The sequence below is a fragment of the Neoarius graeffei genome, chromosome 3, assembly GCF_027579695.1.
Source record: "Neoarius graeffei isolate fNeoGra1 chromosome 3, fNeoGra1.pri, whole genome shotgun sequence".
NCBI lineage: Eukaryota > Metazoa > Chordata > Actinopteri > Siluriformes > Ariidae > Neoarius > Neoarius graeffei.
The window spans coordinates 82,868,283-82,882,276 of NC_083571.1; positions in this window are offsets into that span (position 1 = coordinate 82,868,283).

The window sequence follows — 13,994 nt, forward strand, 5'->3', positions numbered from 1 at the left end:
TAATAATAATAATAAGTGTTTCCAGGCAAAACAAACCTCGCCCGGTAGCACTTATGATGAATATGAAGGAAGATGACGAAAAAACAAATAGGTACCCTATGGGTACATGTGGCTACTGCTTATAAATAAAATTGTTTTCTGATACCATGTCCATACAGTAAATATAACACACACACACACACACACACACACACACATATATATATATATATATATATATATATATATATAGAGAGAGAGAGAGAGAGAGAGAGAGAGAGAGAGATAGATAGTGGCGTGCACAGACATTTTGGGGGGCAAGTGCTCTGGGGGAAAAAAAGGGCACTTTTTTGCGCATGTGGAACACCTTATTATAAAAGTCTGAGATTTAACCCTCCTCTTGTGTTCGGGTCGCCACTGACCCGTTTTAGTTTTTAAAGGTGTAAAACAACCACTTAATGTTAATTTATTACATCAAGGCTTTTTGACTTTGCCAGGAATCTCTAGTTGAACAAAATAGAAAAATAAATTTTTGTTTTCCTAAATCTGAAAATGGTCTAGCAAAAAATATAATACTTATGTGCAGTTGTTTCTGTATGCGATGGGCTACTTCACAACAAAATAATTACAGCTTGGGCTTAGAGGGCAAACAATACATTTTCACTCGATTCATGTGTTACCTGGCTGGTGGGGCAGGGGAAGAGCTGACTGACTGCCCGATGTGTTGTCTGCGCTACGGCAAGGCCGTGGCTTCCAGGACGCTATGCTGCTGCAACCTCACATTGAATGCACTGCACGCTTGTTCACGTGACAGAGCAAGAGAGGCAGAGGTCCGGTGTGTGTGCGGAGGGGGCACACATCGGGACATTATTTTCACACACGCTTTTAATGCCGCGGCTTTTCTAAAAGATCATGTCGACATTGGCCTCAGTAAACTGTAAAAAAAAAATTCAAAAGGGCACTTTTTTGGACAGAGGGCAGAGGGGCAGGTGCTTGAGCACCACCTCGTGTCTATCTGTGCACGCCACTGTATATATATATATATATATATATATATATATATATATATATATACTCTATGAGGTAGTAGCTATAAAAATGAACAATTTAAAAATAGGAGAAGTAAAATATACCAAGTATCTGTACTTTATATTATTCTACTCTGGGCAGCACGGTGGTGTAGTGGTTAGCATAGTCGCCTCACAGCAAGAACGTTCTGGGTTTGCGGCCGGCGAGGGCCTTTTTATGTGGAGTTTGCATGTTCTCCCCGTGTCTGCGTGGGTTTCCTCCGGGTGCTCTGGTGTCCCCCACAGTCCAAAAACATGCAGTTAGGTTAATATGGGATGACCTTGGGCTGAGGTGCCCTTGAGCGAGGCACCTAACTCCCAACTGCTCCCCAGGTGCTGTTAGCATGGCTGCCCACTGCTCTGGGTGTGCATGTGTGTGTTCACTGCTTCAGATGGGTTAAATGCAGAGATGAAATTTCACAAGTGTGTAATGAATAAAGTTGTGCTTTCTTTCTTATTCTTTCCTTCTTTCTTACAGCAGTGACATGGTGGTGTAGTGGTTAACACTGTCGCCTCACTGCAAGAAAGTTCTGGGTTCGAACCCAGCAGCCGACGAGGGCCTTTCTGTGTGGAGTTTGCATGTTGTCTGTGTGGGTTTCCTCCCACAGTCCAAAGATATGCAGGTTAGGTTAATTGGTGGCTCTAAATTGACCGTGAATGGTTGTTTGTGTCTCTATGTGTGTGTCAGCCCTGTGATGAGCTGGCGACTTGTACCCTGCCTCTTGCCCATGGTCAGCTGGGATAGGCTCCTGTGACCCCGCATGGGATAAGCAGTTACAGATAAAACAAACCTCTTACAGTTTTCGAAACTAAAACCTCCGAACCAAGGCTGACATGCACACGCTGTCGCCATGACCGAAACTCTTATTTCCCAGAAATGGCCTGGCAGTAGAGCTCAGTGGAACACACTTTCCCTCTGTAATAAGCATAAACATGTCTGAAAGCAGCACTTTCGCCTCACAGCAAGAAGGTCCTGGGTTCGAGCCCAGCAGCCGAAGAGGGCCTTTCTGTGGGGAGTTTGCATGTTCTCCCCGTGTCTGTGTGGGTTTCCACTGGGTGCTCCGGTTTCCCCCACAGTCCAAAGGCATGCAGGTTAGGCTAACTGGTGGCTCTAAATTGACCGTAGGTGTGAATGTGAATGGTTGTTTGTCTCTATGTGTGTGCCCTGCGATGACCTGGCGACTTGTCCAGGGTGTACCCCGCGTCTCACCCATAGTCAGCTGGGAGAGGCTCCAGCTTGCCTGCGACCCTGTAGAACAGGATAAGCAGCTACAGATAATGGATGGATGTCTGAAAGGGATTTCTTTAGTCTAATTCATTTATTTTGAATGGTGAACTGAACTGTATACACTCACCAGCCATTTTAATCTGAACACGTGTATGCGCATTCGCAGTGCATGATTGTTAGTCTTACATTCTTATAGCATGATGACATAGTGGCTAGCGCCTCTATATGAGACAGTAGCCACAACAAAAACAATTTTGATCTTTATGGTGACCTTGATCAGATGACCCTCAAAATGTTGGAGGCTCTATTTGAGACCAATGGCCATCTATCCTGAAGGTTGCACGAAGATTGATCCAGCTGTTTTCCCATAATATCGTTAACAAAAAAAAACAAAGAAACCAGACCGAAAACAATACCTCGCCCCCTGGTGGACTCTGTCCCGGGTGAGGTGGTAATAATAATAATAATAAATCATTAATTTCTCATCTCATCTCATTATCTCTAGCCGCTTTATCCTGTTCTACAGGGTCGCAGGCAAGCTGGAGCCTATCCCAGCTGACTACGGGCGAAAGGCGGGGTACACCCTGGACAAGTCGCCAGGTCATCACAGGGCTGACACATAGACACAGACAACCATTCACACTCACACCTACGGTCAATTTAGAGTCACCAGTTAACCTAACCTGCATGTCTTTGGACTGTGGGGGAAACCAGAGCACCCAGAGGAAACCCACGCGGACACGTGGAGAACATGCAAACTCCGCACAGAAAGGCCCTCGCCGGCCACGGGGCTCGAACCCGGACCTTCTTGCTGTGAGGCGACAGCGCTTACCACTACACCACCGTGTCGCCTCATTAATTTCTGTAGAATTTATATAATTTAACTATTACTAGCCTGGTAAATTAATAAGTTATAAAAACATAAATTGAAGATAAGAGTAAAGAGGAATGTTTAACAAACTGTGGGTGGTAAAAGAGAGCAACTGGACTTGCTTGAAGATTCTTGAAGACGTTTCACCTCTCATCCAAAAGGCTTCTTCAGTTCTGTCTGACTAATAGGGAGTATGAGGAATTTATCCTCTCATGGATGAAAAGCAATCCTAAGGTGTCGTTGAGCCATCCTGTTGGTGTGGGTCACTGGGGGCTGGGTGTGAATGGCCTCGAGAGTCGTTGGGGTGATCAATGGATTGCTGGTTCTCTCTGTCCTCCTGTGAGTCACTGAAAACAGCTGTAGTGACTCACAGGAGGACAGAGCCCATGTTTACATTAGACCGTATCAGCGGATCATCAGATTAACGTTTTTAAAACGATTAGTGTGCACACAGCAACACCAATACACGATTTGCGTGCACACAGCAACACCAATACATGGATACGCTCGGCTCCGCAGGCATCCTGCGCTCCAAATCACTCCGCCCTGAACAGCGAGTGCCCTCTGGAGGGTGCGCACTCCGGCCTTGCGCAGCTCACAGAGCACGCGAGTGAAGTGCACAAGCTGTGATTCGGGACTGAGCCGCTGTGTGTGTGATCCCAGCGCATATCACTTACCACTTGCAAGTGGAAGGATGGCAAGCCTAAAGACAATCATAACTACACAATGGGCAGTATTTGCATCAGTATTTGCAGTATTTTCATACTTTTATACTCTTTAATGAAAGGTGATACAAGGCGGAAGTCCGCGCCGTTTTTCAGCAGTCGCGTCACATGACCAACACCAGCGAATCAGGAAGGTGGATGTCACAGTGACGTTGTCCAATGACGACGCCAGCTAGAGCTCAGCACAGCGTATCCGCGTATTCTCAATGTTTACACAGCACCGGACCAGACACGATCTGGATTGAATACGTGGACCCTGGCGGATTCCCGTTTCCCGGCGTTTCCAGGCGGTTTAATGTAAACGGACAGTGCATCCGCGAAGAAAACGAGACAGATACAGTCTAATGTAAACTTGGCCAGAGAGAACCAGCAATCCATTGATCACCCCAACGAATCTCGAGGCCATTCACACCCAGCCCCCAGTGACCCACACCAACAGGATGGCTCAACGACACCTTAGGATTGCTTTTCATCCATGAGAGGATAAATTCCTCATACTCCCTATTAGTCAGATAGAACTGAAGAAGCCTTTCAGATGAGAGGTGAAACGTCTTCAAGAATCTTCAAGCAAGTCCAGTTGCTCTCTTTTACCACCCACAGTTTACTATGACCTGGATGACTGAGAATCTTCACAGAATATTTAACAGTTATTCCACAAACCATTATTAATGCTATAATAATTCTCACAATCAAATACTTTTATTCCATATTATGTTGCTTGCTTTTTTTTTTATTTTTTGGGGTGTAACGTGGCTGTGACAAACCAGACGCTCGCGGATTAAGAATAAACTCAAGGTTTTAATAGACACAGTGAGAGAAGACAATGTACAATAACCAGGCCAGGTCAATACCGGGAAATCCAACAAAGTAATGAGGGCTAAACAAATCGAGGTCATGAAATGGGCAATAGTCCAAGAACCGGAAATCAGGAAAACACAGGCAAGATAAACACAAGGGCTAGGCAAGTCAGAGTAGAGAAACAGGTGAAGATCGAGAAACAAGCAGATAAACACAAGGGCTAGGCCAGTCGGAGTCGAGAAACAGGTGAAGATCGAGAAACCAGGAAGCAAGAGAAACGAGCAGATAAACACAAGGGCTAGGCGAAACCGGAAGAAACCAGAAGGCAAAAAGGGTCATACACGGAAACGCAATCAGAAATATAAACGCTCAGTAGGCTCATGGAAATGTGAAGGCAATACTGTGCAATGAACAAAACAAACAGAGGGGTATAAATACAGACATAAACAAAAAGGTACAGGTGATGACAATTAGAACTCAGGGGAGCCACTCCTAGGAAGTGGCTCGGGGTTGGCTGATGGACTGCACGTGGTAGCGTCAGGTGTGTGAGTGGGATTGTGGGAAGTGGAATCCAGAGTGTTAGGTGAGCCTGGGAGCGTGACATGGGGTTTTGTTTTTGAGTAGAGTTTTTATTTCATCCTCGGTTGGTTCACCAACACACTCCGCCATTTTGTTTTTCTCTACTCACAGTATATGAACTGATAGCCTAGTAGTAGTGTAGCCAATCAGAGCACACAATTGCTCATATCCAGTGAATGTGGATAACATAAATGGAATATATAACTCAAGGTGTCGAAAAATATTGCAAAATACAACGAGACCATCAGCGACGGCGTAGCTCACTCCGGCCTTGTCTAGTCCAGAAGGAACGATCTAAAGTGGGCCACCTTGTGCAATAAATGTTACAAGATATATACAAGCTATATATAGAAGCTATATACACCCTAAGAATACCTACCTTTTTGCCAGAAAGAATCCAAAATGGTGAGGAATTGACCGAGAAGAAGTGATTTTTGTTGAACTGCTCATTAAGGCTTAATTAGTCCATAACTTCATTAATAATTGTAATTAAGCATATCTGGGTAGAAGTTATATGCACCCTAGGTACCCCTACCTTCATGCCAGAAAGAATCAAAATCAGAGAAGAAGCAATTTGTGTGGAAACTGCTTGTTATGGTTTAATTACTCCATATCTTCATTATTAATTGCAATTATGAGTAGAAGCTATATGCACTCCAGGCAGATCTACCTTCCTGACAAAAAGAATAAAAATCAGTGAAGAATTGAGAGGGAAGAAGTGATTTTCGTGAAATGTGGACAATGCTGGACAGACTCCAGACAACACCTAATAGGATAAGCCCATCGCCTGTTGGCCAGATGAGCTAATAAAATGGGGGGGAATCAGGTAATAGAAAATATAAAGTCTGCATACATCTGTTAGGTTTTGTGATGCAAAAAAAATTAAACCAAGATAAATCATATCAGATCTTTCTCCAACTTTAATGTGATATAGCACCCAACAAAATTCAAGTGAAAACCAAACAATTTTTATTGAGGAAAGAAAGAAAAAAAACTTACAATAAGCTAATTGTACAAGTTTGCACACCCTTTTATAATGTAGAATCTGATTGGTTCATTCTGAGAACAGTCACATTCAAACCCATATTCAGTAGTAATTATGATACATATGTCATCAATAAAGTGAGTGTGATTAACCCCAAATAAAGAGCCACTGTTGCTGTTGGATTTTCTAGGCATCTTCTTGGTTTCATCTGACTGCTGAAGCCAAAGACCTTATAAATCATATACAGGATCTCATTGTGGAAAGGTATCAATCAGGAGAGGGGTACAAAACAAGTTGCTGTACTATGCTGTACATAGCTGTACTATGGAACACCAAGAAGGACGATATCAGCAAACAGAGAAGATGGAACACCACAGTGACATTACCAAGAACAGGACATCCCTTAAAAATTGACAACAGGACAAGAAGAAAACTTAGGAAGGCTGCCAAGGGATGTATGACAATATTAAGGGAGCTGCAGAAATATCTGGTAAGTACTGATTACTTTCTGCATGTGACAACAATCTCTCATATTCTTCACATGTCTGGACTATGGGGTAATGTGGCTAGACAGAGGCCCTTTCTCACAAAACAAAAACATCCAAGCCCACCAGAGTTTTGGCTAAATGTCTTATGGTCAAGTGTGACCAATCTGGAACTTTTTGGGCATAGTTCTAAAAGATATGTTTGGTCCACAAACAAGACAGTTTATTATCCAAGTGTGATAAACTAGTGATGATAGGTTGCTAGAACTAATGGACTAGCAATTATAAAATAATAAGTTGACTATGCCACTCTGAGAATATCACCCAGAGAAATATTACCTGATACCATTATCATTATCCCAGCAGGTCACACGTTCACTCTACAAAGGAGCACGAGACATGTGCTCCTTGTAAAAATAAACAACTTTATTAATCCAGATCATAAATCACATGATAAAAACAGATGACTTAATTGAGACTATAAAAGACAAGGAACTGGTATGAGAGGAAAAAAGGACAAAAAACAAAACAACCCTCACATGTCTCAGACACGTCTCTCTCACACTGGCTAGAGTGACAAATGTCCCAGAAGACCAGTCACGCGTGGCCGCAAGCACACACCCACAATGTAGTGCAGATGATGGTCCACAACACCCAGTGATAGGAATACAGCACACTGTGAGACTCCACTACCTTAGGTACTCTGCAATATCTTAGCACCTCGTTGTGGATTACCATCTTAGGTCACGGAGAACTTGGGTTAACTAGAGCAATAAGCTGAAAAAATGCAATCACAGCCAGCTATTTCCACCAGTTATCGGCATGCATTTCAAGTGTTGACTCAAGGTACCTTGCCATGTTCGGCGACAAGAGGGCAGTCACTAGTAATGATAGCTCCCAGGTATCATTGTCTGCCCCTTTTTATACACCACACCTCAATAAGCTCTTAATTACCCACAAGGGGTTGGGAGCCGACACCACATGACATGAACTAGAGAAGTCATAGCATACCTTGCTACACAAGGAACAACATTCCTATAATGAAGCATGGTGGTGGCAGCATTGTGCTATCAGAGACTGCCATAGGCACAGGCTCACTGAAAAAAGACCAGGTAATGTTTTTTTTTTTTTTTAATCAGGTTTTAACTGTCCAGTTTTGGTGAGCCTGTGCCCACTGAATCTCAGTCAGCAGATTTTAAATTTATATAAATGATTTTCCATGTTTAACCAAGACAATTTGTTATAGAAGAACTCTTCTGTAATAGTATTGGAAAAGAGTGAAGCCACTGTGTCATTGTATTCTATTGTAATAATCTACTCAAACAAATGATTGTAGTTTTCCTGTATTGAACACTGTTGTACAGTGGTGCTTGAAAGTTTGTGAACCCTTTAGAATTTTCTATATTTCTGCATAAATATGACCTAAAACATCATCAGATTTTCACACAAGTCCTAAAAGTAGATAAAGAGAACCCAGTAAAACAAATGAGACAAATATATTATACTTGGTCATTTATTTGTTGAGGAAAATGATCCAATATTACATATCTGTGAGTGGCAAAAGTATGTGAACCTTTGCTTTCAGTGTCTGGTGTGACCCCCTTGTGCAGCAATAACTGCAACTAAATGTTTCCGGTAACTGTTGATCAGTCCTGCACACCAGCTTGGAGGAATTTTAGCCCATTCCTCCGTACAGAACAGCTTCAACTCTGGGATGTTGGTGGGTTTCCTCACACGAACTGCTCGCTTTAGGTCCTTCCACAACATTTTGATTGGATTAAGGTCAGGACTTTGACTTGGCCATTCCAAAACATTAACTTTATTCTTCTTTAACCATTCTTTGGTAGAACAACTTTTGTGCTTAGGGTCGTTGTCTTGCTGCATGACCCACCTTCTCTTGAGATTCAGTTCAGGGACAGATGTCCTGACATTTTCCTTTAGAATTCGCTGGTATAATTCAGAATTCATTGTTCCATCAATGATGGCAAGCCGTCCTGGCCCAGATGCAGCAAAACAGGCCCAAACCATGATACTACCACCACCATGTTTCACAGATGGGATAAGGTTCTTATGCTGGAATGCAGTGTTTTCCTTTCTCCAAACATAACGCTTCTCATTTAAACCAAAAAGTTCTATTTTGGTTTCATCTGTCCACAAAACATTTTTCAAATAGCCTTCTGGCTTGTCCACATGATCTTTAGCAAACTGCAGACGAGCAGCAATGTTCTTTATGGAGAGCAGTGGCTTTCTTCTTGCAACCCTGCTATGCACACCATTGTTGTTCAGTGTTCTCCTGATGGTGGACTTATGAACATTAACATTAGCCAATGTGAGAGAGGCCTTCAGTTGCTTAGAAGTTACCCTGGAGTCCTTTGTGACCTCGCTGACTATTACACACCTTGCTCTTGGAGTGATTTTTGTTGGTCGACCACTCCTGGGGAGGGTAACAATGGTCTTGAATTTCCTTCATTTGTACACAATCTGTCTGACTGTGGATTGGTGGAGTCCAAACTCTTTAGAGATGGTTTTGTAACCTTTTCTAGCCTGATGAGCATCAGCAACACTTTTTCTGAGGTCTTCAGAAATCTCCTCTGTTTGTGCCATGATACACTTCCACAAACATGCGTTGTGAAGATCAGACTTTGATAGATCCCTGTTCTTTAAATAAAACAGGGTGCCCACTCACATCTGATTGTCATCACATTGATTGAAAACACCTGACTCTAATTTCACCTTCAAATGAACTGCTAATCCTAGAGGTTCACATACTTTTGCCACTCACAGATATGTAATATTGGACTATTTTCCTCAATAAATAAATGACCAAGCACAATATTTTTGTCTCATTTGTTTAACTGGGTTCTCTTTATCTACTTTTAGGACTTGTGTGAAAATCTGATGATGTTTTAGGTCATATTTATGCAGAAATAAAGAAAATTCTAAAGGGTTCACAAACTTTCAAGCACCACTGTATATCTAAGCTCAGGTCAGGACATGCTGAAATAACCTGTAAACTTAACATGGACTTGGCATTCACAGCAGCTGATGAAATGTGGAGCAGACCTGCGACACTCCTGAAGAACATTAACACTGGACTTTTGCCATATTTTACCCCGCACAAAAGTATAATGTGGCAAGTTGTTTATTCAGCGGTTGAGAACCCACGCGCAGTCAAGGTCTTGTTGGATCAATAACTACTATTTTTAGCCGAAATGACTTTATACATTTTGGCAAGTAAAGTAAAAGGTAAATATTAGCCAGGGAAAAGTTTCATTAAGAGGCCCCAAAATAGATATGGAATGGGATGATGCAAAGGGGTGGAAAATTTCTTATAGTCTTATACACAGTCATTTAAACTCTAGCTTTAATCAAGTGTACTTACATTTTTGATCAGTAGTGTATATCTGTTCTGTAACTCATATACTGTACTAATGAAATGTTTTGATGTACTGTACAGTGTCTTGCAAAAGTATTCATCCCCTTGGTGTTTGTCCTGTTTTGTTGCATTACAAGATGGAATTAAAGTGGATTTTTGTGGGGTTAGCACCATTTGATTTACACAACATGCCTACAACTTTAAAGGTGAAAATTGTTGTTTTATTGTGACACAAACAATAATTAAGATTAAAAAAAAACAGAAACCTGGAGTGTGCATAGGTATTCACCCCCTTTTGTATGAAACCCCTAAATAAAAGCTGGTCCAACCAATTCACTTCATAAGTCACATAATTAGTTGATTAAGCTCCACCTGTGTGCAATCAAAGTGTCACACATAATCTGTCACATAATGTCTGTAAAAATCAACCTATTCTGGAAGGACCCTGACTCTGCAACACTACTAAGCAAGCAACATGAAAACCAAGGAGCCTCCAAACAGGTCAGAGACAAAGTTGTGGAGGAGTATAGATCAGGGTTGGGTTATAAAAAAATATCCCAAACTTTGAATATCCCACAGAGCACCATTAAATCCATTATAGTAAAATGGAAAGAATATGGCACCACTACAAACCTGACAAGAGAAGGTCGCCCACCAAAACTCACAGACCGGGCAAGGAGGGCATTAATCAGAGACACAAAAAAGACACCAAAGATAACACTGAAGGAGCTGCAAAGAGCCACAGCAGAGATGGGAGTATCTGTCCATAAAACTACTTGAAGCCGTACACGCCACAGAGCGGGGCTTTATGGAAGAGTGGCCAGAAAAAGCCATTGCTTAAGAAAACACATTTAGAGTTTGCCCAAAAGCATGTGGCAGACTCCCCAAACACGTGGAAGATGATTCTCTGGTCAAATGAGACGAAAATCTTTTTGGCCATCATGGGAAATGCCATGTGTGGCCCAAGCCCAACACCCTGAGAAGACCATTACTACAATGAAGCATGGTGGTAGCAGCATCATGCTGTGGGGATATTTTTCATCTGCAGGGACAGGAAAGCTGGTCAGGACTGAAGTAAAGCTGGATGGCACTAAATACAGGGCAATGCTGGAGTTCCAGCAGGAAAATGACCCTAAACATACTGCTAAAGCAACATTGGAATGGTTTAAAGGGGAACATTTAAATGTCTTAGAATGGCCTAGTCAAAGCCCAGACCTCAATCCAATTGAGAATCTGTGGCATAACTTGAAGATCGCTGTACACCAATGCAACCCATCTAACTTGAAGGAGTTGGAGCAGTTTTGCGTTGAGGAATGGGCAAAAATCCCAGTGGCTAGATGTGTTAAGCTAATAGAGACATACCCCAAGATACTTGCAGCTGTAACTGCAGCAAAAGGTGGCTCTACAAAATATTGACTTTTTTGGGGGGGGGGGGGGGGGGGGGTTGTTTGAATACCTATGCACACTCCAGATTTCTGTTTTTTCATCTTAATTATTGTTTGTGTCACAATAAAAGAACAATTTGCACCTTTAAAGTGGTAGGCATGCTGTGTAAATCAAACGGTGCTAAATCCCCCCCACCCACCCAAAAAAAAAAAAACTATTTGAATTCCAGCTTGTAGTGCGATAAAACAGGACAAACACCAAGGGGGATGAATACTTTTGCAAGACAGTGTAAGGGGAAAAAGAACCAGCCTGGAGTTTTAAAGTACAAATGTTGTCACTGGTGTACCACCCTACAGGAACATTATATGCACCTTCAGCTAGGTGAACATAAGGTAGACAAACATCATTAATATACAGTATTGGTCTCTGAGTGGCAAATACACATAAATCTTTTACCCTGTGTGAACAAAATGTACTTAAAGAAAAGAAGGTGAAAATAGGATTACATTTTACATCTGAAAAGAATGGACTATATAAAGTGGAGCACTATTTTTTAAGCATGTAAAGATACCGGTGTGTTTCAAGCACATGTGTGGGTGACTGTGTAAACTCATGGAAAAGTATTATTAGTGAGTTATAAGCTGACCTTAATTAAGCCCAAACTGTCGTGTGAGTAGGAGAGTGTGATTCCTTGTCTTTGTATAAGCTATGTGGTCCCATGACCAAAATAAAGCGTCTTGTAGCAAAGGATGGGATGGGGAGTATATACAGTTAGGTCCATATATATTTGGACACTGACACAAATTTTGTTTTTTTACCTGTTTACTGAAACATATTCAAGTTATAGTTATATAATGGGCATGGACATAAAGTCCAGACTTTCAGCTTTCATTTGAGGGTATCCACATTAAAATTGGATGAAGGGTTTAGGAGTTTCAGGTCCTTAACATGTGCCACCCTGTTTTTAAAGGGACCAAAAGTAATTGGACAGTTGACTCAAAGGCTATTTCATGGGCAGGTGTGGGCAAATCCTTCGTTATGTCATTCTCAATTAAGCAGATAAAAGGCCTGGAGTTGATTTGAGGTGTGATGCTTGCATTTGGAAGATTTTGCTGTGAAGAAAACATGCGGTCAAAGGAGCTCTCCATGCAGGTGAAACAAGCCATCCTTAAGCTGCGAAAACAGAAAAAAAACATCCGAGAAATTGCTACAATATTAGGAGTGGCAAAATCTACAGTTTGGTACATCCTGAGAAAGAAAGCAAGCACTGGTGAACTCATCAATGCAAAAAGACCTGGATGCCCACAGAAGACAACAGTAGTGGATGATCGCAGAATAATTTCCATGGTGAAGAGAAACCCCTTCACAACAGCCAACCAAGTGAACAACACTCTCCAGGAGGTAGGCCTATCAATATCCAAATCTACCATAAAGAGAAGACTGCATGAAAGTAAATACAGAGGGTTCACTGCACGGTGCAAGCCACTCATAAGCTTCAAGAATAAAAAGGCTAGATTGGACTTTGCTAAAAAACATCTAAAAAAGCCAGCACAGTTCTGGAAGAACATTCTGTGGACAGATGAAACCAAGATCAACCTCTACCAGAATGATGGAAAGAAAAAAGTATGGCGAAGGCATGGCACAGCTCATGATCCAAAGCATACCACATCATCTGTAAAACATGGCGGAGGCAGTGTGATGGCTTGGGCATGCATGGCTGCCAGTGGCACTGGGTCACTAGTGTTTACTGATGATGTGATACAGGACAGAAGCAGCCGGATGAATTCTGAGGTATTCAGAGACATACTGTGCTCAAATCCAGCCAAACTGATTGGTCGGCGTTTCATAATACAGATGGACAATGACCCAAAACATAAAGCCAAAGCAACCCAGAAGTTTATTAAAGCAAAGAAGTGGCATATTCATGAATGGCCAAGTCAGTCACCTGATCTCAACCCAATTGAGCATGCATTTGACTTGTTAAAGACTAAACTTCAGACAGAAAGGCCCACAAACAAACAGCAACTGAAAACCACTGCAGTAAAGGCCTGGCAGAGCATTAAAAAGGAGGAAACACAGCGTCTGGTGATGTCCATGAGTTCAAGACTTCAGGCAGTCATTGCCAACAAAGGGTTTTCAACCAAGTATTAGAAATGAACTTTTTATTTACAATTATTTAATTAGTCCAATTACTTTTGAGCCCCTGAAATGAAGGGATTGTGTTTAAAAAATGCTTTAGTTCCTCACATTTTTATGCAATCATTTTGTTCAACCCACTGAATTAAAGCTGAAAGTCTGAACTTCAACTGCATCTGAATTGTTTTGTTCACAATTCATTGTGGTAATGTACAGAACCAAAATTAGAAAAATGTTGCCTCTGTACAAATATGTATGGACCTAACTGTACTTTATTACTATGATTCCAAAATGCAAAAAAGCTTCATAGTAGTTTTTCTTCAGATTTTTACTGTAAAGTTAATGCAACGTGCCAACACTATAACATATAATCCAATGG